Source organism: Streptopelia decaocto, assembly GCF_964273445.1.
Source record: "Streptopelia decaocto genome assembly, chromosome: 1".
NCBI lineage: Eukaryota > Metazoa > Chordata > Aves > Columbiformes > Columbidae > Streptopelia > Streptopelia decaocto.
The window spans coordinates 180,271,911-180,297,993 of NC_138663.1; the positions used below are offsets into that span (position 1 = coordinate 180,271,911).

The following is a 26,083-nucleotide window of genomic DNA, read 5'->3' on the forward strand; positions in this document are numbered from 1 at the left end:
CTGTTCTGGTTAGATACGTAGAGTCAACATTTTAGGACCTTTTATTTGGGAATATTTGGTGTGACCTCCAGACTGGGTGGAGGCTCTAAAGGACCAATTTTTTCTCCAATTGCACTAGACTTTTCTTCTGCCAGGAGCACAGGCTTGGCTTAAAGTAGCTTCACAGTTATTCTGAATATGCTCACTCTTTGCAAAGAGCGGTCTGATGGTTCATGTACAGCAGACAGGTTCTTGCTACATCTTTTTTCCTCATCCTAGGTCCTGAATTAGATTTTCCTGCTCCAGAAGACAGCCAAAGCACATCTAAACCTCCCTATGATGGAAATTCTCAACTGGTCAGTTAGTCTACCTTAGGTTCTTTTGCACTGGCCGTGGGTCAGTCTCTAGCTTATGCAGGTTGTGTACATCATGTATTATTTTATGTATGAATACCATCATTTGTTAGAGGCCCCAACCCAAGATTACAGTTAGAGTTTAAAAAAAAATTATGGAACCATTTTTCAAATACAGTAGAAGCCTTTATGGCATCCACTGGACAAAAACCAGATATAGTTGCAGTCAAAGTCATTGCTTTACCAGAATATTACAGATCAAACTTAGATTGAAATCTCTGTCTAGAGAATAGAGGAAGGCACACACACACACACATACACACACACACAAACCCTGCCTTTTCTTCTCCTTCCACCTGAGCCCCATCTCTGCCAAGTGCCTCAGAAGCTTTTGTAGGGATAGTCCTTAACAAAGTCTCTCGGAATTGGAAAGGCAGTACACATGCCTTTGCACAGAAAGGCCAGAGACCAAGCAATAACCTTCTATAATTTCTCTTTTCAGTTACAAATGGAGGCAGATATGATGACAAATACATGTTTCAGAAAGCTGAATGTGTCGTTATGTAGAATACTATGGGATACCAAACATTTCCCTTTCCACCCCAGATTACATAAAAATACCAATACTCAGGATTTCTCAGATAAATGGCCTGTTTCATTTTTAAAAGTCTGATTGTTTTACTCTCTGTGTGGTTTTGTATTTCTTTCCCCCTATTGATCTTCACTGTTTCCTCCCAGTGCTCTGCCTATACTGGGATACATTCATTTTTTTCACCTTGGGGGTGAAAATTGTTCTCTCTGAACAATTCCTGGCAGGGTATTGAAGCAAAGGAGGGTAAAATACGTTTCATGGGAAAATGGAAAGAGGACTTTTAGCCGGATTGGACACATGGCTGGCAGTCAAATGGCATATGGCAAACACAAAGCCACTGCACTGGTTTGGTTTTGGCTCCTTGCTTATGCACTTACATAGCAACAACCATTCCCACCTTAAACCACAAAATAAGGACTTAACTACAATCATTTCCAGTTTGAGGAAGCAAGATACAAGTTCTCACTGAGCCAAGTCAAACTTCTTTTCTTTCCCCTCTCCCAAGGAACACACTGAAAAGCCTTTCTTGTCATGGTAAATAACCACAAGGCTTTAATTAGCTGGCAATTCTCATCAAGTACTTACAGAGATGGTGGATTTGTAGTGCACCCCGGCGTGTGCATTCCCATTTGGGGTGTACCTCCATGAGAGCTACAAGCACAGCACTCTTCAGCATCCTGACTCCACACAAAAATTTACATATATGCTTTAAAATTTGAGTTCTCATTATTAGGACCAAACGTGTTAGGTGTAGTAATGTTTTGAAAAGTGTTTTTATACAGTTAAATGATGAGACTGGAGGGGTTTATATTCATTTTACAGAGATTTTCCAAGTCGTGTTCTATTACTGCCTGATATGCTAAAAAATCCCCAGCTACTTCCTCCAAAAACATGCATTTATAATTTTCGGAAACACATAGGTGATACACGTGAATTGATTTTAAGGTAGAAAGAAAGCTTTCCGAGCCAAAATTACAAATAATTTCTACTACTGTGCAAACGAAAGCAAGACAATGTTTGCATAAATCTTCCTACTATGCTCATCACTCTGCTGCAGTTACATGCATCCGGTCTTAACATTATTGGGATTTAGAATTAATGACCCACTGAGATTTATAGGGCAAATTACACCTCCCAGTATTACCATTTTGGGGGCCTCTACAGCTTTAAACAGACATTAGAAGGTCAGTAAGAAAACTCTCATTAAGTTAAAGAGATTTTAAATAAGGCCCTCTGCCCAAAAAAAAAAAAATTCTAAATAGGAGATGCTTTAAAAATATTCCACCTTGATCAGTATTTCCATAAAACTCACTGTACGTTTTTGAGTGAACTGCTTAGTAGCATTTGCTGGTTGCATCCAGTTGAGTCCATTTGGGTTTTTTCCATCTCTTCCAAAACAAAATACTTTATGTGTATTAATGCAAGCGTGACAGATATGACTATTGAATGATATCTAGAGGGATTGCTCAGTGTTTGTGGAACTGTGAGGAATTCACTTGGCAGCATCCCTAGTAAGTGAGAAGTCCCTAAATTGATATTGCCCAGTTGCAGTAACTGAGGCGACTGAAATTATCTTTGCTCGCAGACAGCATTGCACACAGATTGTTCAACGTAGACAATTCCATATGTTCCTGTGTTTCCTTTCCCCCTTTTCGCAGGCATGGCTTTCTTTGAGCAACCCAAAGTGCTGAGAGGGATGCAAGTCATTGAACAGTAACCACATATGCCGCACCACAGAAGAAAGTTTTGAAACGAAGAAAAAGCATAGATGTTCTGAAAGAAACAGTCTGACAGACAAACAGATAAGATCAAAGAAATTCAGAACTTAAAACTGCCTTCCTCACTTAAGGATTTTTAATGAGGTGGAAAAAATGCCTGAGTAGATAGCTAGATAGTAGGTTGAACTTCTGGCTGGCATGAATTAAGCCATTCAAGTACACACGATTTATAACAGAAACACCACCAAGCACCTTTAACTACAGCACCACTGCCAAATGCCACCATAATTAGGCTAGAAATGCTGTGCTTTGAGTCATGAATAGGATGTGCTCAGCTTTATTTGCTATATAGGATCATGCCATCCAAGTGGAGGCAGCAACATTTATTGAGAAACTCACTGAAAGATAACAACTGATTCAAAAGGGGTTCATATAAGTTTAGTTAAGGAGCAACTTCAGAGATTATTTTCAATTACTGAGATAAAATCATGGCTTCTCTCAGGAGGAAAAAATGAAAGTTGTTTTGTGGGGTTTTTTTCTATACACTACACTGAGCATATAAAAGCTTTAAGAATAGTGTGATTTCACAAACAATGTCACCCTCCCTCCTACTGATATTCCTTAACTCTGTTTTTCCCTCCCTCAAGTCATTTTTCCAATTATTTTCAACATTTGCTTTGATCGATTAATAAAAAGCAGCTTTCCTGCTGCAGATAACAGGTTACAGAATTCCCTTTTACATTGACTAGGTTTACCCTGCTCTCAAAAATACCAACTGATGTTCATTCACCAAATCTGCAGGGCTCTGGCTGAGCATTGACTTTTTCCGCACAGAATTCCTCATTGATTTCAGAGACCACAAGGATGACAGCAGGACATAAGCAATAAGTTGCAGTCCCTCTAAACTTGCCTGAGGATCTGCTGTTAATAAACCAGAAGACCTCTGTTACCTAGCATGAAAAAAACCCACAAACAATCAAATCCAAAACCAACAACAACAACAACAAAAATTAAAAAACAAAACAAACAAATACACAAATAAACCAAACCAAACCAAAAAACCACAGCTTTACCAGGTTGCCTTGAAAGGCTACAGATCTGGAAAAAAAGCCCCACCTTCAGCTCCTCCAAATTTGCTACCAAACAGGTCAGCATCCCTATTTAATAAGTAACACATGGCATCCTTATCTGACGCAGAGAGGACACATTTACACTGTTTATTTTAGACATGTAACTTCACTGTGACTTAAAACTTGTACTTGCAGGTTCCTGTGCACTAAGCAGAGATATTCAGACACCTGGAGCAGGCAATTCAGAGCCCAAGGGGCTGCACTACACACACTGTGTAAGCTCTTAATTCGAGCACTTACGTTACATGCCCAGAGCGAATCTGTGCAGTCCCTCCACACATGTCAGCACAGTACCATGCTCCACACATGCTGTACGTGCAAACCTGAGTCCCTTTGCTATTTCAGCCTTGCTGCCTCATTTCATTACCTGCATCTCCATGAATAAAAAACAAAGAAATCTACATATGCAATAGGCGTCTTTAGGCAACAGAACACCTTAGGAGTTAAAGGGCAGGATGTACACAGAAATTTAAAAAAAGAAATTAGATTTGTTTTCTTTGGCTCAGAAACCTGGAGACATGTCATGAACATATATTAGTCCTCTGAAGACAAGTACTCAAGATATTGATGGAGTTGACAGCACAATCTCATTGCACTCCCATCAAACAAATATTGGACTCATGCACAGCAGACCCACAGCTCCAGAGCAATTTAGCCCTTCTATAGTAAAACATGTCATCCATCTTACAAGGTATAATTCATTAGTTTAAGAAAAAAATAATAATAATCTATATTCCAAATAGTAGAGTCGCTGACAAGACACAGTTCTTTTGGAGGTAAAACAGGAAACTATATATGACACAACATTTAAGACCCTACTCGACTGGGAAAAAAGCTCAGCTTTGTAGAGGAAGTACTGCAATCCGTACGCCTTTAAAGAAAAAAACAAAGGTTTTGTAGTCATCAGCCAGCACAAAATTATTGACTGATCACCTGCTGTCTTGCATGCACATCAAGCTGTTTTTCCAGCTAGACTTGTTCACTTCCATTGCTCAAATGAATGCCTCTCTTAAAATAAAAAAATAAAATAATTAGCCCATTGAAAATAACTCCCTAACCTGCCGTCCTTTCAATAGAACTGAAGTGCTCTTAACACACATAGTACACAAGCATCTTGAATTAGCAGGGAACTATTTTTAAATACATGAAGGATAAGATACGAAATTAGTTTCATGGGGAATGAGAACCTTAGAGATTATTTACTTTCCATTTAATTACTTTGACTCACCACTCATTTAGCTTTCCAATAGTACTACCTATTGCACACTCACATTTTTATAGTAAAGACATGTTTTTTAAAAAATTTAAGATTATGGACCTTAATGATACATAACCACATTTCTCAAATTGACTCATCCACATAAAAGCTAAATAAAGAAACCATATGGTACAAATATTCTTTTCTTTGGAACAACGGCTTCAAAGTAAGGATTGCCACATAAAAGCAAGTACCTTTCTTTGAGCAAACACATGAAAATTCTGAGAACTGTACAAAACTATTACACTGGGCACAGATTGCCTCTTACATGACTCATATAATGTAAGGAAAGAAACAAAATTATTATTTAAAAATTAATTCTGAGAGCGAGGAACTCAGGTGACGGGACAACCTACGAAGTCCTGAGCCTGAGAGAAGCTCAAGCTTCTAAGGCTTCAAACACGAAGAAATTAAGTGTGGTCCTACAGCACTGCTGGGCTACATCCACTACCCGTCTTTACTTCATATGACACAGGCACGTTTCTGTCACTCGCACAGGATAAAAAAAAAGTTAGAATAGATGAAATGGTATTCCAGAAAGAGAGCACTTGTGACAAATTTCAAATATAAACTGAAAGAAAAATAGTAATTAAAAATAAGGTCTACAATCTTAACCCTGTATAAATAAATTAATTAGGATCTTTATGACAGAGCCTAATAATCTTAAAAAAAAAAAATAGAGGAAAAGTAAACAGAAAGGATGAAGAGAGCAAAGAAAAAGAAAGTAACAAAGAGGACAATGCATTAAACAGAAAATAGCAAGTCTGTTATGTAAAGGAAAAGAAGAAAATGGAGGCCACGGCAAAAAGACATGAGACAGACAGACACAAAGATGAGGAGTAAGGAGGGTTTAAAAAATGAAAGGAAAGAAGGCAAGACAAAAAGAGCTAGGGAGATAGACATACAGAAAGGATGGCTTAAAATTAAAGGGAAAAAAAACCAAACAAACAAAACAACTGCAAACACCACAGCTCTACATTCCTACCCAGAAAATTACTCTAGAAACCAGAGGTGGAAGGAAAGTGAAATTCACTTCCTTAGCTAACAAAGCTTCATTCAATGCTGACAGCTCAGGGTCCAGTCCTGTCTCTGTCAAGCAGTGGGACTTTTTGCCAGAACTTACCTCTTGTGGGATTAAGGCTGAGCTGAAGCAATGCATGAGTGATTTTCTGCACTTAAACACCTGAAACACTGCAAACCAGAGCTTCAGCTCTGGATCTTTTAGGATGACTAGTCTTAGTTACTAAGTAAGAGAATTAAGAGGTACAAAATCCATCATGGTACAACATGCAGAAGCACATACTACTGCCACCATGTATTTGAAATTAGGAATTCTCTCATTAAGCAGAGTTATCAAACCATGTATTATGTTATAAAGTCCTAATAATTTTTATATCAGCTGTAAGTGACTAATTTATCAGGAAAAAAAAAATACAGGCTGTTAAAGCAATCAGCAAAGGAATCCATATGAAATAAAGTGGATTTTCTGACGGCTTTCCAGAATGAGATGGTAAGAAAGAAGCTTTGGGTTCCGCTTTCCACCAGTGAATATTTCACTGTTCCAACAAAACCATCGGAGTAAGAGAAAGAAAGAAGAGAAACCCTGAAAAGAATTTCTCAAATCACTTCTTATAATATAATGAATATTAACAATAGAGAGTACAAATTCTCTTGTGAATTGAGGATTGCTAGGTTTTGGATCCCTTCTTCTAGGCTGCTAAGGTTGCTAGGGAATTTCACAGTTAATAGTGTATTTCCATATGAATGTTTGAAGAAGGGGGAAGGGTTTGGAAAACTGAATCTTAAGCGTTTTCTTTGTGCTTTGGATAGAAAATTCTGATGTTCTTGTAGAGCAGGAGCAAGACACTTTCAAACTCAGCTATACATTATCAAAGATTTTTAGAACAAAATTAGATACAGGAAATGTTTAAAGTAACATTGTGAGGGATAACTTGCTTCTCTTACTATGGCCAGTAGGAATGCACCAGACTTGCCATTAAGCACATTCTAAGGGCAACAAGTGGTCTACAAACCATAGCAGCTTTGTTTTGCTTTAACAGATAAAAGCAACAAGTTTATTTTGTTTTAAACAGATTGTATGTCCATTTTTCATAGACCATTTAGAAAGCACAATGCTGTGGGCTTCCCAGTGACAAATACGCTGAGGCATCAGCAAGTGGCAACACACTTTGTATTCCTTGACATGGATGAAAGAATTCAATTCAACTTTTCTTTTTCCCATCTGGAAATAGAAATGCCTGAGAAAAAATATATTTAGCCCTACTTCCTGAGAAAAAACCTTAAATGATGCTCTGTCTGCATCTTCATCTCTTTCTCCTCCCTTCTCTTCACTAACTTTGGGTGACATTGGTCAACAAAAACTGAGGGCAGAGTCCCCTCATTTTCATGAAAATAAGTGGCTGAATAAAGGAGAAGAATAATAAACATCCCACGGTTTGAATGGAAGGTACTCAACCTTGTATCAGAAAATCCACAATCACCACTGAAGGAAAACCTGCAGAAAAATGGGCGTAGTTGGCTCCATGCTCACTCTGCTACATTTATATGGTTATTCTCTCCGTCCTTCAGAATTCAAAACATCCCACCTCAGGCATCTCTTATTTACCGCAAGTATACATGAAATATAGACGCACTTTCACTGGCAACTCCTGTGACCGCTGCTCTTCACACCACCATATTATCTTAATAAACTGTCTCTCAGCCCCAGGGTCTTTGTTCTCATGTAAGTGACCTACAGTTGGTCACCCTGGATCTTACACAAAGCATGATGAGCACAGAGGTTATATGAGTTAATTGCATAGTGACTGCAAAAATAGCGTGCTTTCTTCCTTTCAGCAATGTGGTCTTTCTCTATTGAAAACAATTGGAGTTACACTGTAATTCAAGTTAACGATAGAACTGTATATCTGGATAACTCTATCATTAGTTAATGTTACCACCAAATGAGCTTGTCTGTATGGTATTTGACAACGAAATTCAAGTTAAACAACCTCCTCCAGAATGAAGACAATATTGGATTAATTAGATAACTTGCTGCACATTTAGAAAATGAAGATGAATATCCCTTTTATAACCATACTCAAATCCTGCAAAATAAGAACCAGATTGTAATCTGTTATTGTAGTATAACTTATGAATATTTCTTACTCAAAATTTAAATCATTGGAGATCAGACTCTGGCCCCATGCATCTTAGTGGCTCATGTAAAAAAGACGCAATCTCCATCGACACATAATGCACAGGAACAAATTTATTTCCTAGGAGACTTCAAAATTCTCTGCCAAGAGAACTTGCATTCTGGTACTCCTTACATATTTTGTTATTTCTGTTGGTCTACATGCTGCTTTTGCTACTAGCTATGGAGTGAATAACTGGAGAAAAGCAGAAACTGGAGTCCATTACTCCAGTACTCTTTTCCCCACACACTTCCCCTAACTCAGACAACTTTCTTCCTCTGCCCAAAGACAGCCACTGGAAATACTGTAAGAAGTCCGTAAAGTTTTTACTAGCTAAAACACAAACCACAGACTACTGAATTCATTTTGTAACATGATTATTCCTCCAATGTGGTCCAAAACCAAAAGCATGCAGTTCTAAATAAGATACACAAAAATGTCATAGCTGAGTCTCAAGTCTCTAAACAGTCTGGCCTACCATCCTTTTAGTATATTTTTAGTTGTGCTTTAACAACTTGGGATGTATCTACGTGAGTTTATTGAAGACAGATTAATTTTCTCTCTACCTATGCTTTATGATGATTCTGCAACAGTCAGCCCTGAACCTGAAGTTGCTTTAGCAAGGGATCATGTGTGAAAAAGTGAATTTATCAAATGTTTCAAGCCTAACAGTGTAACATGTCAAAATGCTCCACATTGGGTTGGGCAGGGAAGAAAATATTTTCAAGGCTGAAACAGCCATGTTCAACAGCCAGTGTCTCCTATAACTTGATGGCTACATTTTCCACTGCTGTGACATGACCCAGGATAACAGACTGATCATCTGGATTTCAGTTTAAGTTATGACACCACACTCCTTCTGACTGTCCCATTTCCTTTATCCCACTCACTGTGAGGTTTGGTGAGAATCACAGACAAGTAGAGGTGGAAACAACTATACAACAGGATCAGTTGTGTTATGTAAAGACAACACAGCTATATTTACTGTGTTCTTGAAGACTTCAACTGGTAAAGCCCCACAATCCATTCTAGGACCCTTCTGCATCCCTGCAACTAGAAAAAAATTCCTAAACTTGTTATTTCTTGCAAAATATTCAGCCTAATACTGACTGTGGGCATTGCAGATTTTTTTCCTCATATGTCAGACTTCTTCCTGTTCTTCCTCATCACTCAAAGCGTTAATCTTGTCATTCAGCTCCTACAGATGCTGAGGCCTCCTTCAATATTTTTCTCAAATATTAGGTGTAATTTATTTGCAAGCTAGAGGAAGAATGTTTCGACTTGAACTGAAGTGTCATCAGGCTGTAGCTGATCAAAATCTTTCTGAAACTATCTGTGTTGGTTTTGCTGGGATCAAGTTAATTTTCTTCATACTAGTTAGAATCTTTTCTTTTTAGTAGCTAGCACAATCTTCTGGTTTGGATTCAGTATGAGAACAATGTAAAAATACACTGAAATTCCCATGCCTTTGCCTGGTACAGTTAATTTTTTCTTCAAAGTAGCTGCGCTGTGTTTTGAAGTTGGTATGAAAATAATGTGAGAGCCTACTGATGTTTTGGCTGTTGACAAGGAGATGGAGGACTTTTTCAGCTTTCCAGCTGCAGGTGCACATAGAAGTTGGGAAGGAGCATAACAGGACAGCACCTAGATTGACATCCAGGCTGGTCAATGAGCTATTCCCTACCATTAGCATCATGTTCCATATATAGCTAGAGCTGGATTTCCAGCTCAGTCTTTTCTCCTGGGATCAGCTGTTCAAGACTGGGGCACTCTCTTTTCCAAGACTGACTGTTTGGTGCAATTATGTTCAAGAGCAAACTGCTGTCCAGGTCTCTGCTCTTCTGGGATCAGCTGTACGGGACCAGAGTTTGCAATCACTGCTCAGGGACAAGGTGGGTCTCACCAAGTGGTGAGCAACTGCATTGTTTATCACTTACTTTGTATACATATTACCATTATTATAATCTCTTCTTTTGCTATCGTATTAAACTGTTCTTCTCTCAACCTATGAGCTTCTCCCTTCCCTTTCGATTCTCTCCCCCATCCCAGGTAGTGAGATGAGCGAGTAGCTGCATGGTCCTAGTTGCCAGCTGAGATTAAACCCTGACACCATCACTAGTTGCCTTCCTAAGATTATCAGTTCTCTGAAGAGTATCTTGCCATATAAATTTTTTTTTACAAAAGTCACGCTCAATTTCAATAAACTTGCATTATTGAGAACCACAGAGTAGAGGCAAAAACAAAGATCTTCTTTAGAGAATGTCCAAGAGAAACTGAAGGAAAGGAGCATAAAATCTTTTTTCCAGCCAACTCCTAATTACACAGATGGCTCTTACTCACTGAGATGTACTCAGAATCAGGACAAACCTACTTCAGTTCTTATTTCAGTTTGTTTCTGCCACTACTACATTTGCTCCTCAGGCACTTACAGAACACCTCCTTGTCACACAGCCATTCCACGGCATCCCTTAGAGACATGATGGAGAGCGTTGCAAAGGTCTGCATCCCTCCTTGCACAGATGCTTACAGCCACTATCTGAACACTTCTCACATCCACTGAACCAACTTGCATTAATAGAAGTGCTGTTTATTTTATAATAGGTTTGGGGTTTTAGCTCTGCATTTCCCTTTTCCTTCATCCATTTAACAGTGAATTTAAATATCTGTTAAAGGGCAGTACACATAGGCTTACATCTCACCCTATATTGTTCATTCACCCTATATTGTTCTATTTTTTGTTATGCTGACAGCAATGTTAGTGCAAAAGGAAGTTTCTTACAAAGTTTGAAGTCTTCGTTTTCCTAGTGTTTAAGATAGGAGTGGTTATTGCTCTTTGTTCTCCCTGATAACAAAGACAAACTGATTCCTCTAGAATGAAGTGACATTGAAGAGCCACTAAAACAACAAGAACAGTGACTTCAGTGATCATCACAGCCATATTTCAATGATGACAGGGTTGTCAAAGCATGTCATTTTCAGGATTACCAAATTCAATCTTCTCCTTTCAATTCAATACTCAGTTTCATCTGACAGCTCATCTGACATTGAAGAACCGAAAGAAACGGATTTTCTGCACGATTTCAAGATGACCACTAGACTTTTCTGTCTAGCTACTCGGGTAACATTTATACTTTAGGTACAGAAGAATTGTTTGATTACAGTGGGTTGACTCACTTGCTTCACACTACTCCCTTTGTTCTTGGGCAAGATGACCCTGAAAATTATTACTTTTATCGTTTCTGTTTTATTTGTAGTATATAGTACCGCACAGAATCAACTTTGTTATAATGGAAAAGGTAAACTTAGGTGAGGGACTAGCAAGCTGGCCTTATACAAAGCTGCCCTGTCAGATGCGCTGCCTCTTTCCAGATTCAAACAAATGAAGCCTACTTTGACTGCACAGTTCTCCATTCTCTTCCTTCTCATCACTACCCATGGAGAGTGGATTACATTAAGCAGCTGCTCTGTTCTTTTATTGTCAGTGAGCCTTCTCTTTCATTTCCCCCAGAGACTTTATGCAGTTACATAATCTCCCTTAATATTTTCCAAGAAACTTAAAAATAATTCCAATTTTTCAGCCTTTCTCTTTTACTTTAAAAATGTTAAGAGTTTCCTTCCCAGGCTGAAATTACAGATGCCTTCTATTTAGCAAAATAAACCAACATAAACTACACATTACGTATGTTCTGTAAAATGATACACAAGTTAAACAAATGCATCATGAAAAATAAAACTGCAAAACCCAACTAATGATACACGCACAGCACCTGGTTTCACATGTTTTTTCTGTAATAGTATTAACCTTACAGAATTGGCAAGAAACTGGATAGCTAAGTAGATTGGCAGCAGTACACCAAGCCTGTCACTTGGAGTGCATCAGCTCAAGTTTAGCCCAGCTCCCTCTAGGGACTGGAAATGCACGTTCTCTCACAGGCTGTCAATGAAATAAAATGGTAATGGCTATCTGTTTCATACAAAATGGGAGATTACATTGCAGAAAAACAGCCATCAGTATAAACAGTGTTTCTGCTTACTGTTAAGATATTAATAATCTTGAACCAAGCAACTGGCCAAGGGTGCCTTCATTTGCTGAAATAAAGTTAATCTAAGAGATGTTCATTTTAGGGCAGCTAATGGAAAGGCAACACAAAGATTCTAAATCAAACACACTTTCCAGGACTTTTAAGTCTTTGGCTTTCACACGTAACAGCCTGCCACTGACAACTCTGTTTATGCTCTGCGTGAAGACAGTGGAAGCCAGATGTGCAGGTGCAGAGGAGGCACGAGGATGCATGAACAGACCACCTATTTGCAGCTAGTAAATCCACACAGAGTGCTTGTTTACATCCAGGTTCCCATCATCTGTATCAGCCAGCAATGGAACATAAACACACACTTTTTTGATGCATCTATAACTCTATTAGCCTGAGTTGTGATCTCCGCAGCTTTCACTGCTAAGCAAGGGTCACACCTCCAAGGAAAACTCTCAATAAACTAAGTGGATCACTTATTTGGTAAATGCAACTCTTTCTTCTGAGTCAGTGTTGAAGTAATGCCAACATCCATCATAAGTCATCAGAAGAGATTAGTATGTGGATCTTTGCCACCAAAATACAGGCCACTATCACTGTGGAATGAGAAGGAACCGCTTCGCTTGGTAGAAAATAGCAAGCTCTTATTCTACATGCAGAGGAGCAACTGAATTAGGATATAACACAATTTCACAGAATGTCAGAGCAGCAAAATATTAGGAAGCAATCTGCTACTTTCAGATGAAACAAACTTATTTGTCATCGCTGAAAGTCTTCCTGACTCTCCTCATAAGGGCACGAGTACCAGCACCTGTTCTAAGAGCACGCTCTCATTCTCATTATTGCATTCCACCTCCCTAAGTCCACTCCACGCCTTTATCAGCTACTTCTATTTCATGTCTTCTTTGCTTTTCTGGCAAAATGCTTCCTAACAGGTATGGGTAAGTCTAAACAGAGCTGAAAAATATACTGTTAAACTCTCACTGTATTGTACCCCAGTCAGAGCTGCTACATCCTGATGCATTTTTACGCTGTATGTAGGGCACAGACCCCCTTAAAATCTACATAAAGCCAGTGTGTCATACCAAAATAGTTGTCTGTTATCCACTTTGGCCAGGGAGGGACTGTTCCTCACCGTATGTTGATGAGATCTAGTATACCAAACCCCACATCCTAAATGCTAACACTATATTGAAAATACCTGTATAAAAAAATGGTTCAGAGCCTCATTTAACTTAACTCTAAAAATATCTAAAAATCTATTAAGAAAAACAAATTGTAATTAAGATTGTCGTTGACCTAGCTTCTCCCTGCTATCTCACACACAGCATCTTTCAGTCTAAAGGATTCCATCCAACAACTCTGATCTTAAACACATACAGAAAAGCGCTATTAACATACAAAAGTAATGCTAAATATAAACCAATCTACCCAATTTCATTGCCAGCAACTACTGAGCTTGATCCACTCAGTTGTATGGGTTCCTTTTATCTACCTTATCCATCCATCAACAAATTATCTACCCATCAAACTGTCCCTCTAACATCAACAATGCATTGACAACAATTTCAGCCTAAATCTTCATGTTCTGCTGAAAAAAACAACCTTCCCCCAGCTTCATTCAACCTCCTCTCTGATCTCTATCACCAACATTTCAACAAGTCCCTAGAGACAAACTCCAGCAAGGGCTGAATCTGGCTTATCCATCAGAGTTTTTGGTTTTAAGCAGTCACTTGGGGTGTATTTGGAGTCTACTGGTTTTTAATAGGCCCGCTTTTTCCATCTTATTATGCACACAGAAAACCTAGATGAAACCTAAACTTGTCTTTTACAATTTCAAAACAACCCTTTCTTGCACCATCAAGTACTTAAACCAAAGGTCAATCTCACCAAGAAGCTCCACCTCAGACCAGCTTTCACCTGTGTGTGGTACTCCTGCAAGATCCCAGTTTTAATCATATCGCACAAGGAAGAGTTATTCTGAATTACTTGTTCTTACCTTGTGGCTACCAAAATAGGCCTTGTTTAAATAGTTGGCTGTCAGGTATTCACAAAGCATGGCAAACAGAAATTCACCTCCTCTTCTGCAACTGCCATGGCTTTCGGAAAACATTCCCGGATGATATCAAGTCTGCACAACGATTTTTTTTTTCTGAATACATTCTTCAAGTAAAATGAATTGCAAGAAACCTATGTAATATCATCATTCCAGGGAAGAGCTCCTCAAGGAAACTGCCACTACATATTGAATCTGCATCTTCCCTGGCTGAGCTGTCTCCCAGCCTGAATAAGTGAGGGAGTAACGCACCTTGGGAAAGGTCATCCACATGTCTCAGCCTCTTCCCAAAACCATGTCACTGAGTCATCAGGACTCACACAGACCAGCCAGATCACAGGGGACAGTTGCTACGAGTTCAGGACATCATGATGTGGGCACTGGAAGGAAGCAGTAGTACTCGCTATCCATCACTGCTACCTGATGGCAGTAAGTATCCTTAGGTGATGAAAGAAAATGCTGCAGAAACTGTCAACAAACAAGAAGCTGTCACCTCTGTGCCATCTACAACACCCCAGGATGCTCATTGTTTTCAAAAGGGAAAACAAACAATTAAAAAACAAACAAACAAACAAAAAACAAAAAAGCAAAAAAAAAAAAACAGAGCTGTTTATTAAAAAATCTACTGTAGCCAATCCTTGCACATCCACCATCCCAGCATCGGCAAAACCTGAGCCCATAGGATGGCCCTGTCCTGATTTATGCATTTATAAAAGCATCAAACCCAACTGTCTTCTCACTGGAAGCTGCTTGACCAAAGCACGAACACTCCAGGTTGAGAAAAGCTGACCCAATATCTGACCTAGTTTCTCTTGTAACCTTCAGCTAAAGCTAGAGTGAAACAGAGACATGAAAAAAGGCTGCTACATCTTGTACTCTGTCTCCTGGAAAACACAGAATTGCCTCCTTCAGTACATTTGCTACTGACTTGCCTACTCTTATTTTAGATGGCAGAAGAGGGACGGGGGGCTCTCACTACACCTGGACTAGTAAAGGCTCCAACACATTTTTCTGTCATTAAGTTTTTGCCCAGAATTCATCTTAAACTTTTATTTCCTTGATTTCTCGATCTATTCCTAGGTATTCTCCCACATAAAGACACCCCACCACACATCCCCCAGATTCCTTTTATTACAATATATTTCAAATATCTACACGTAGTTAACTTATCTTCCCGCATTCAGTGCCAGCCTAGAAATACGTCTGTTTTTTAATATTTCCCTTCATCTAGTTCCTCCAGACCCTCAAGTATTATGTTGCTCTCTCTAAGCTTCATTCAAACTGCAAATATCTTCCTGTTGGTACAATATTCAGAGTTTTCAGATGTGTTCATAACAGATTCTTCTAAAAAGGGAATCCCACCTCTTTGTTCATGGACACCGTACCTTTTTCTTGTCAGCTTAACCACAAACCGTGCTGTTCTGTAATCAAGTTACACTACAGACTCATGTATTAATTCCTGCTGGGTCTTAATTCTAGATCCCTTCCAGCATTGCTATTACCCATCAGTACATTCCCAATTTGAGACTCCTATGAACTTGCCTTTCCCTAAATTTGTTCCCTTCACTCTACTATCCTTTCAGAATTCTACTTAAGTTCTGTTTACTCAAAAGCAAAGATGCTGGTTTCAAAGGTTATAGGTTTTGCTCAAGGCCCCTATTTAACAAAGCATTTAATTAGATGCCTAACATGCTTAAATTCAGTTGATCTCAGCAAGAAGATACGAGCTTAAGCATATGTTTTAAACAAACAAACAAACAAAAAAAAGTTAGGCATGTCAGTGCTTTGCTGAACCAAATTCTCAGTTTCTGTAATCACTTGGATGGTTTATTTTCCGTATTTGGCAAGAATTGACAGCTTAATGCTTTTATGTTACAGGATTTAAAAATGAAGCTTCAATAGAGTCCAAAATTGACATCATGCTTTTGTTCCTTTCTTCAAGTTAGAATAGGAGATAAATACCTAAGTAAATATGCAAGAGTAGAGAAACCATTAAGTCTATAGGATTTAAACATGCAGTAAGTAACTCTACATTCTTGTTGCTGCAGTTCCCTCTTGAAAAATGATTTTAAAAAAGCCCTTTGAAAAATTGAAAAAGTACGTGTATCTCAGTAAGATATGCAGCACGTTCCCTGTCAGCTCATTAGCCGCTACCATCATTGTGCAGTTAAACGGAGAGAGCAAGGCTGCCCATTTCTTAATTTATGTCTACCAAAAGCATTTAAATGCAATGGACTTAGCTCACTGTTCCTCAATATATGGATTTTTAATGGGGAGAAGGGAGAATAAGGTATTAGTCTTTAGTTTTGGTCATGAGTTGGCTATTTCCATCAGCCACCAACTCACATGCCAACAGATGTAAGCTTTTACATTCATCACCAGCAATGAATGCAGTTGGCATAACAGGAATTTCATGGACAGTGTTTAAAATCACTTCCAAATGTTTGCACACACAATACTTCACGGCCTTTCTCTCCCCTTTGTTTTTTGTTTGTACTTTTTGTTTTCTTTGCCTTCCTTCATTCTGCTGTCTGGTAAACAGAGGCAGAGGCTAAGTGGGGACTGCAATTAGGCAGCCATACCAAGCTTAATCTGTGGACTACCTAATTGTAAGATTTGAGGTTTGGGAGGCGTGCCATTTGAGAAAGAAATGGAGAAGAAAAATTGGAAAATAACTGCTTCCCCTCAAACCATAAAGCCTTCCAAAATTCAATTAACATGTTCTAAACTAAACGATCCACACATTCTATGACACTAAAATGTGTGATTTCAAATATAGTCAAGAAAGTAGCTGCTCATTGATATTTATGAGAATTATAATATTCTCTGACCGCTCCACTTCCATCTCTTTTACGGAGGTGGCATCTGTTCTAACACTTTTGTACCTCAATACTCGAACCAGAAAAATACCTATAGGCAATACAAATAAATTGTACATGACTGCATATTGGATCTGTTAAATATCGTCATGAACCCCAAAGTCACTCAGAGAATGCCATTCCCATGCCTAGCACAAATACTGTTGTTTAATAATGCATACACAGTTAAGTTCATTGTCTGCCCCACAGCAAATTTTTCTTGTGATTTTATAGTTTTCCAGATGGAAATAATACCTTCACTTCCACAGATTCACCAGTAGAACCAATAGGAAAACTACCACTGTTTTTATTTACAGTGTGACCATTGTAAATGCTGCTGGGTAGCAGGAGACTTGCAGGTAAAACTCCATGGGCAACTTTCTGCTACTTTCTCCTACAAAGAAAAGAAAGTTGGCAAAGAGGCAATAGCCTAGAAACTCCTCTGATACATTGTACATGCAGCTACTCATGTGTGCGGACTGCAGTTTTCTTTCCCTGCTGCATTTCAGCATCTCCAGCAGCCTCCGAAGCACCAACACCTGCCGAGAGTCTACAACCTGACAGGTAGCGAGCAAAGATCCCAGCTTAAATCCACACCTTGCACTAATGGATTTTTTTCAGATAGATGGCAGTGCACAAAGTGCATCTGAGACTGGTTCAGGATTGAGATGCCATTTCAACACCCAGGCACTTTAACCAAGGGAATTACTGCATTGTCAAAAGCACTTTTGGAAAGATCCTGCCTTAGGACCTGATCCCGCTGCACTGGGACAGCTCTGGCTCTTTTGAAGGGGTGAACCGGGTGCCAAGAACATAAACATTGCAAAGCAGCACTTAGCATTTTACTTCACATTCCTGTGAGCAGCAAAGGATTTTTCTTTTGATACATTCCACCAAATGTAGTTTTAAAACTCTAACCTAAAGGATGATTAATGAGACAAAGTCCAAAAAGGTACTGCATACTGGATACAGGAGATGATAAATCTGATTTTCAAGGGTCTGTAATAGCATAGATTTAGAAATAGTCCAGTAATAAGCATAGAGTATTTCAAATCACTCCTATTGGCAAAAATTCTAGAGTTACTACTTAATTTTGTGCCCACTTCATTCTAACAGACATTGTTAATAAGCTGAGAGAGCATAGTGAAATTTTAACTATTTAACTGCATTTACCCTGGCAAATCCCTTTCTTACAAAAGGAAAATATTAACAAAGCAGCTGAAACGAACAGGAGCAAATCTCACAGCGCAATTAGCCATTCTCTACCTACTACTTGGATGTTTCAACATAGAGCTATCATGATGTAGAAGCATCCACCATCGTTTTGTTTTCTGTTCGCAGTAGGGGGTTGCTAGGAAACAAAATACTATTGTCTGATTTCATGATCTATTGCCTGGTTTGCCTGGCAATAGATTCTTCTAAATCTGTTACTAGATTATTTTATATTTTACAGAGAGATTAAGGCTAACATTAAAACGAATACACACAGAGAGGAAGAGTGAAAAATGCCTCAAAATTCAGGGGAAGGGATGTGTATATTCCAGGTTGAGGGAGAGAAACTATCCTGAGGAAAAATGAACTTAAGCAGTCTGGTGATATTTATATACACACGCACTCGCACATGTATCAGCGTTCCTCAACTGTATCTACAGTTTTGCCGGCTTGTCAAAGACTCTCTTGCTTCTGAGGATACAAAACGTTCTCTTACTACTCAAGAGCTACTGTACGCTGCAAGTTCTGTAAATACCACATGCTGCAGAACGCCTGGTGTGGGTGAGCACACACACCGGAGTCATTTTTGTTCTTGGAATTCAGCTCAGGGTTGTTTCAGTGCGTTAATTTATTTATGTAATCATTTTTTGCACATTCAGATGGACAGAAGAGTCAGAGGTGATTCCTTACTCTCTTTCCTCCCCTCCCCCCTTCGGTTGTAACATAAATATATAAATAAAATGGTAAGTAAATAAATAAATAAAAGCATCAGGAAAATATATCTAAAATTGAAAGCCACAATAACAAATCTCACGTATTTTTACAGTAGCAAGTCTTTGTAAAATGAGAGATTAAAAGATTATTACAACCAAATAAGTGTGGGTGCCTATCAAGGAATCCCCATAACATGACCGGAGACCTCAACAGCAGAAAACAATCATACTTAAAAGCTGAGAGTCAGATGAAGAGACTTCAGCACAAAGCCCCAGAAGAAAAGATTTTAAATAAAACCTGCAGAGTAATTATTACTCTTTTATGTATATCTGCAATTTCACACCATGCACAACATGCACTATTTCAAAGTCCTTTCAACTTATTTATTAATGTCTATGCATTTTATCGTTCCATTTTACATTTGAGGAAAAAAAATGAATGAGGTACATTGCAAAGGACATCAAAGCTTTTGACATATTACAGCAGAACTTCCAGTGATTGAAAAATAAATAAATAAATAAATAAAAAGTAATAACACACAACATAGAAGACACACAATTCTCAGGAAGCATCTGAGAGCTTCTTGTCTCTCCTGCCCAGAGATGGATTTATTCAGCCTCTAACCTTCCTTTCAGAAACCCGGAGTCCTCGCCAAAAACAAATTTAGAATTAAAGAACAAGAGAGTGAAATGCAGCAGCTTCTCACCCCAGACAACAGCAAGCTACTTCTAGAGATCAGATCAAAGCAACAAGAGATGGAGAGATGGACAGGACCCACAACCAATCCCTCCTCGCCAGGGTAGGATTCGGCTGTTCCCCAGCTGGTAACCCACTACAACAACAGGGTAACAGGGCTAGTGACAAAACGGCGCCCAGCGCTCCCCCTGTCCCCCACCGCTCGCACAACGAGATCCTGTCACCTACAGCTTCGCTGAAACCTGCTTTAAAGCACTCACACAAGGAAGGGAGAGAAAGACGAGGGGAGGGATGGGACAGTCACCTCCTGAGCTCGCCACCAAAAACTGTTCTGCAAACTGCTAGGGCGGCTGCCGGGGTCCTGGCAGCCGCAGCCACTTAACTCTTGCGGGGAGAGCAGGGTTCGCAAGCGGGAGGGACCCCGGCGTCCGACCCCGGCTGCCAGAGTGCGCTGCCCGCCCGCCCACGCCCGTGCGCCGGGGGAGGCTGCGGGGCTGTCCCCGGCGGGGGCAGCGGCAGGAGAGAGAGCCCCGTCCCTCCCGCCGCTGCAGCAGCAACTGCAATTAAAAAAAAAAAAAAAAAAAAAAAAAAAAAGGAAGGAAAAAAATCTAAATAAATAAATAAATAGCCCGCTAGCGGGAAGGGGAAAATAAAAACCCACCCTAAACAGGCGGACCCCAAACAACAACAAAAAGCTGGCGCCCAGGAGAGCAAACTTTCTGACTCACCGGGGGAGAGCCAGTGCCCGGGGGTGCGGCGGGCAGCGGCGGGGGCGGCGCACAGCCCCGCGGCGCCGGGCGACCGGAGCCGGGGCCGGGGCCGGAGCCGGGCGAGGCGGCCGCTGCCGGCGGGGCTGCGGCGGGGCCGGGGCAGCGCCTGCTCCCGCCGCCCTCTCCTCCCTCCCCGCCCGCCCCGTCTCCCCGCAGCGCTTCCTGCGCCGGGAGCCACCCGGGCAGGGCTACCACCGCGGGACCGCCGTACCTACCGGCTGCCAGTGCGGGGCCGCGGAGCAGCGGGAGCCGCCGCCGCCACCGCCGCCCCCCTTCGGCGGCTGCCGGGTCCGGCGGCGCTGCAGCAGGCGGAGGACGCCCCGCGGCGGCGGGGAGCGCGGGGCCGGCGGCGCGGGGGTCCGGAGAGGCGGCGGCCGCCGATACACAGGCAGCGCGGTGCCGCTGTCTGTGTGCGTGTGCGTGTGCCTGTGTGTGTGAGTGTGTGTGTGTGCCGGGGAGGGATGCTGCAAGGGACCGAGGGAAAATTCTCCCCTCCTAGCAAAGCCGCCGACAAATGGCGAGGCAGGTGTGCAGGGGAGGCAAGGCTCCCAGAGGACGAGGAGGAGGAGGAAGGGGGAGAGGGGCGGTGAGGAGGGCGGGGAGCTCACGGCCCAGCGGCGGGAGCAGTCGCGGGGCGTCACGGCGTCCCGGGGGCAGCGGCCCCGCCGAGGAGTCTGCAGCCGGGCCGGGTTCCCCCGTCCCGCCCGGGTGCCGCCCCTGCAGCGGGCGCCGGCGGGCGCGGACGCCCCACAAGCCGGGAATGCTCCTGGAAACCCCGGCAGAGCATCCTGCAGCGAAGTTTTCCCCGAGGCCTCTCGTCAAACATGACTGGGTGCTGTTCACAGCACTCTGGACAGGTTTGGGAGCTACATACTATCCGATGGGATTGGTGCTTTCTCTGGAAATCCTCCTGGGAAAAGTGGTTGCATGTCTTGTCTGCAGAGGTTCACACTACCTGGTTAGCCATGGCTTAAAACCAGCATCCATCAGGGGAAACCCTTGCTACAGCATCTGGTTTTTTTGCTTATTCATCTCGAAGGCAGAAGTCAAACCTCAAGTGTGGCGAGAGTACCTGCCCTCACCTGACCTCTGTGAAGCCATGGGGCAGGTGGCCAAGGACAGCTGTCCCCGGACAAGGTGCTGGGCCCAGAGAGGCTGGTGGCAACAAGTGCTTCCCCAAAGCCAAGAACTGCTCCTAAAGACACCACTGAACCTCTCATCTTGATCAGAGACCTAACAAAGCCTCTTGTGGCTCCATCTCAGCTCCTGAAAAAGGCGTTTGCTAATCTGAACTCTTCCCACTATTTGAATAGGAAAATCCTGTTCTTGTCCTGGCCTGAATAACCATGCAGGGATGCTGTAAGCAGCCCCTTTCTCCTGTAGAGACAGTTGTGATTTAGTGCCAGAGAAAGCCTTTGTATGCCCATTTATAATATACTTCAGCACACTTCTAGGTGACTATTAGTTGGTAAGTGAAAAGTGGCTGTGTCTGAAAGGCAGAAACTAACATCAGATATTAAATATTGCACACAGCAGCTATGATTTCTAGTGGTAGGAAGAAAATCTGATAGAAAAAATCACCTGCCTCTCTTTTTCCACAGTACTTCTTTCACCAAAGCAGTACAGAGTCACATCCACAGGTATTTGGTTAATTATATATGCTCACCAGCCCATTGGTTTGGGTTTACCAGCTAGCACACTTATGCAACAGAAGCAATTTCCACACCACTGGGCTCATCTGATTTAAACAATACTGGCTAGTGTTGCCTCCGTGTGTGGCTTTTTTCCCTTGGCTGGCAGGGTTAGTGTCACAGCTTCAGTCTGAGAAGTGACAGCAAATAATACTGACATAAATTATACCAAGCAACACAAGGGCACACGTGGAGGATGAAACGTGGAAATTAATGCACGGGTTTAGGCAAGTGTTAACTATCTCTGCCGAGGAGCAGGAACCACTCTTGGCGCAGCTGTGCAGATGTGGATTGCTTATTACTTGGCTGGTTCTTGCATTGCTCTTTAGTGGCAATGCCAATAGCTGAATAAAGGAGAAATTGCTGGAGGCATTTCTGTTAGATGTAGTTGTGATGAAAGTAAGACATGATTATAACTTGGGCATCTTCTTTTATCTTATTTACAGTAAAACACATCTTTTCAGTCATTTAAAGCACAGGCCCTAAGCCTGTTCATGCTTAAGCAAGCACCTTTTGAAAAGCATGCAGAAAGCTGATGAAGAAGTTTAGGCACAATGCATACGTCACCTGTAGTATGAATTAGCTTGCAAAATCAAGGATTAGTTGTAAAAATCACACAGGCTCCAGCGTCTGAGTACATTTCTTAAGTTTGTTGCCTTTATCTGTTTTAAATTTGCTTCTTCATCTCTTTCTCCTAACACTGAATGCAACTGTACTTAGAAACACACACATACAACAACACAGACATTTTAAGCACACCCTTCTTGACTGTTGCATAAGTCTTGGTTGATATAAAACAGAGGTAAAAGAAAATATCTCTGCCAGTGTTGGTCTTGTTTAACGTAACTGACCGAAGTGTGAAACCACTTGATAAGGTTATTTCATTACAGCAATTTAGGGCTGTCCTCTCCTTCCTTTTCATAGAACTGCCTGTAAAAGTGTGTACACACAAACACACATGCACAAATCTGCAGAAACAGCTGTTACGTTCTTTGCATGATTTTCACTAACAGTTTCAGCATTGATTTGCTATTTGTAGGCTCGTACAATGCCTGGTTCCAACCAAGACCTCACTTTGTTACATTCTGAATAGCTCTTGGGAAGTTGTTGGCTTGACCCTGAAGACTTCAGTCTAATTTTTTAATAACTGAAGGATCTTTTTTTTTAATTTAAAAAGGGATTCATTTTAGCACTCTTTCATAAGCATGCATTGTATCCCGAGACTTCAATTGGAGCTGCACAGACATATCTGAAAGCACAATTAGGCCCTCTGGACCTTTTAAAGCTTCAAAAATAGTCATGTGTAATTCCTTCTTCTGTGGATCCTGCAAGCTTTAAGAGAATTTTTGAAAGCTGTAAATTCCTATTTATCCACTAAGAGGCTCACAGGCAATCTTCCCCTAATGGAAATAGAACTGTAAAGCCGAAACATTAATATACACAATATGATACATTATGCAGGGATAGAAGTGTCAGAGCCAACGAGAGGGCACGGCAGCTGTGCTGCTACAGAGCCAGAGCCAAACAGGTTCACTCCACTTACTCGCATTCCTGCACCCGGGTTTCGCTATCTGATTTATATTAGTACTGTATGGTTCTCAAAAAGAAAAATAAAAAGCCTTCTGACCTTTGAATCCCTCATCTGCATTGGCTGGCAGCTGGTACTGGCGAATCGGAGGGCACAGTTTGCTCTAAATACAAGACAGCTATTCTTCAATAACCGCACTGTTAATATGCAAATCTCAGTCCTCCGTCGACTGTAATCTCCTGTCTCTGATTGGCTTCAGTAATGAAAAAAAATTCAGGTTATTCGTTAGCAGGCAAAAGACGCTCTTCAGGTTCCCCCTTAAGATGAAGCATCATAAAGCCTCAGGAATGCACATGCTAGAGACAAACAAAAACAAAGCAAGAGAAAAAGCAGTAAAGAAAATGGGATTAAAACATTATAAAAGGGAAAATTGTGCATTTAAAAATTGTCCAGATTCCCTTTCTTTTTCCTGGCTTTCTCTCAAGAGTTTTGCCAGTGACTGTAGATGGGCCATTTTTGTTCATTTCTTTTTCAGCCTTTGCCTTCCACGGACGAGGTTGTGCTTGAGTTCACAGCAAAAGACTTGATTTTGTACTGAGAATGTCATTTCTCTACTGGAAGACAAGCACGTCTGTCTTCATGGGTCAGCTTTGCTGGCCTGCAAACAGAATGCTAGGAAGAAATATATCAATATGTATTGATAAATATCTTTATATTAAGAAGGTGGATGAAGCAATTGACCAAGAGGCAATAGACGGCTCAACTCTTTTAAAGCCATTGCAAGAAAACAACCACCAATATCAGCCCTATTAGTGGTGTATTCTTCATAGAAGGCCAGGCTTGGCTAACCACTGAACTTAGCAGGATCTTTTCTGCAAGACAGTGAGCTGATGGGAATATTCATGCCAAGTCAGCTGTTGAGATAAACATTTCATTTTCTTTCCATCAGAGTCAAATATAGCATAAAAGGGTAAGATGTGCTCTCTGTTACATGGTATGAAAATGAAATAGTTCTACCAACTCTGGTAATGCATATTCTGAGGAACTCTCACAGAGCTGAGATGGGCCTGAGGATCTCCAAAGTGGATGTGCAGCCACACTGTTCCTTCTTTTTTGGCTTTATTTTGTAAATTTTCTTTCACTCTTGCAATTCACCTTTCCTGAAACATAGCACTTGACAACTACACTGTCTTCACTCCTGTACAGATGTGGCCAGCTCTCCTGATTCTCCCTCTGAAGTGGCAGATGAGATCAAGATAGTATTTACTTAGATCTGTGTATCTGGGCTGAAATCATGGTCCTAGTGAAATCAGTATGAATCTTACAATCACTTTTGTCACAGACATGATTTTGCTTCCCAGAATTGGCTGCAGAGTATTTTTGGAGGACTGGACATTAATTCCAGATGAGACAAAGGTGGCCAGCTGCTGATAGCATACAGTGAGTGACCCTTCTCTTTCCTCGGGCTTTTTGCCAAGAAGGTGCTAGATTATTTGGAGAGGGTGGGCAACCCCTCCGGTTAAAAATAAGCAGAGTTCTGACAAGTGAGGTAATCTTGCCTGTGTTTCCTACAAAGCATATAATGCAGCTCTTTGAACAAATTACTACACAAAGAGTGAAGCACACGCACCTGTGAGGAACCTGCATTAAGAGCGTGACAGGGTTACCCAACCACAGGTCCTCAGGCACCTTGGACGGATGGAAGGCTGAGCTCAGAGGGGACTTCACACAGGGCTTTTGATTAACTTGCGACAAAGAGAGAAGTTATTAAAAAAAAAGATAGCTATGCCACAGAGGTTCTTTCCTTTTCTATCTCACACATTTCAGATACAAAGATAATGGGAAAAGCACAAACAGAAATGCAGGCAGATATCTGAAACTAAAGGTTAGAAGGAAAAAATTTTGACAAGAACCACATAGACTTCCCACAGCAAAGGTCAAACAGTCACCTGCACTCATTAATACAACTTCAGTTACTATCACAGAATTTTAATATTTCAGTGTCAGCAAAAAGCCTGAAAAATGCTTTATGCGATCCATTTATTCTGCTGGGTTTTTTTCCCCATGTGGTATGAGCATCTCTTTCAAATATATATCAGGATTCTAATTTAATAAATAATAATAAAGCTAGGTAGTAATTAACTCGTAAATGTGTTATCCCTGGTCTTGCTCTAGGGGAAAAAAAAAAGTCCACAAGCTTCAGCAGCCAGAGCTACAAGCACATCCAACCAGATAATTGACACAGCCGTTGAGCGAGCACAGTGTTAACTCTGTTTTAAGCTTCCTCAAATCGTCTAGCT

At 41.0% G+C, this 26,083-nt stretch overlaps 1 protein-coding gene across 3 annotated transcripts in view; it reads right to left on the minus strand.

The window, feature by feature from the left end:
- ENOX1 (ecto-NOX disulfide-thiol exchanger 1) overlaps positions 1-20,915 on the minus strand; it is a 361,050-nt gene extending 340,135 nt beyond the window's left edge. For 2 of the 3 annotated variants that reach the window (XM_082057097.1, XM_082057090.1), the window contains exon 1: positions 20,780-20,915. The gene's annotated coding sequence lies outside the window, so the exon portion shown is untranslated. Of the gene's footprint in view, positions 1-20,522; positions 20,641-20,779 lie in introns of those variants that run through there. The other variant, XM_082057091.1, reaches the window with a different exon arrangement.
- Between the last annotated feature and the right edge of the window lie 5,168 nt (positions 20,916-26,083).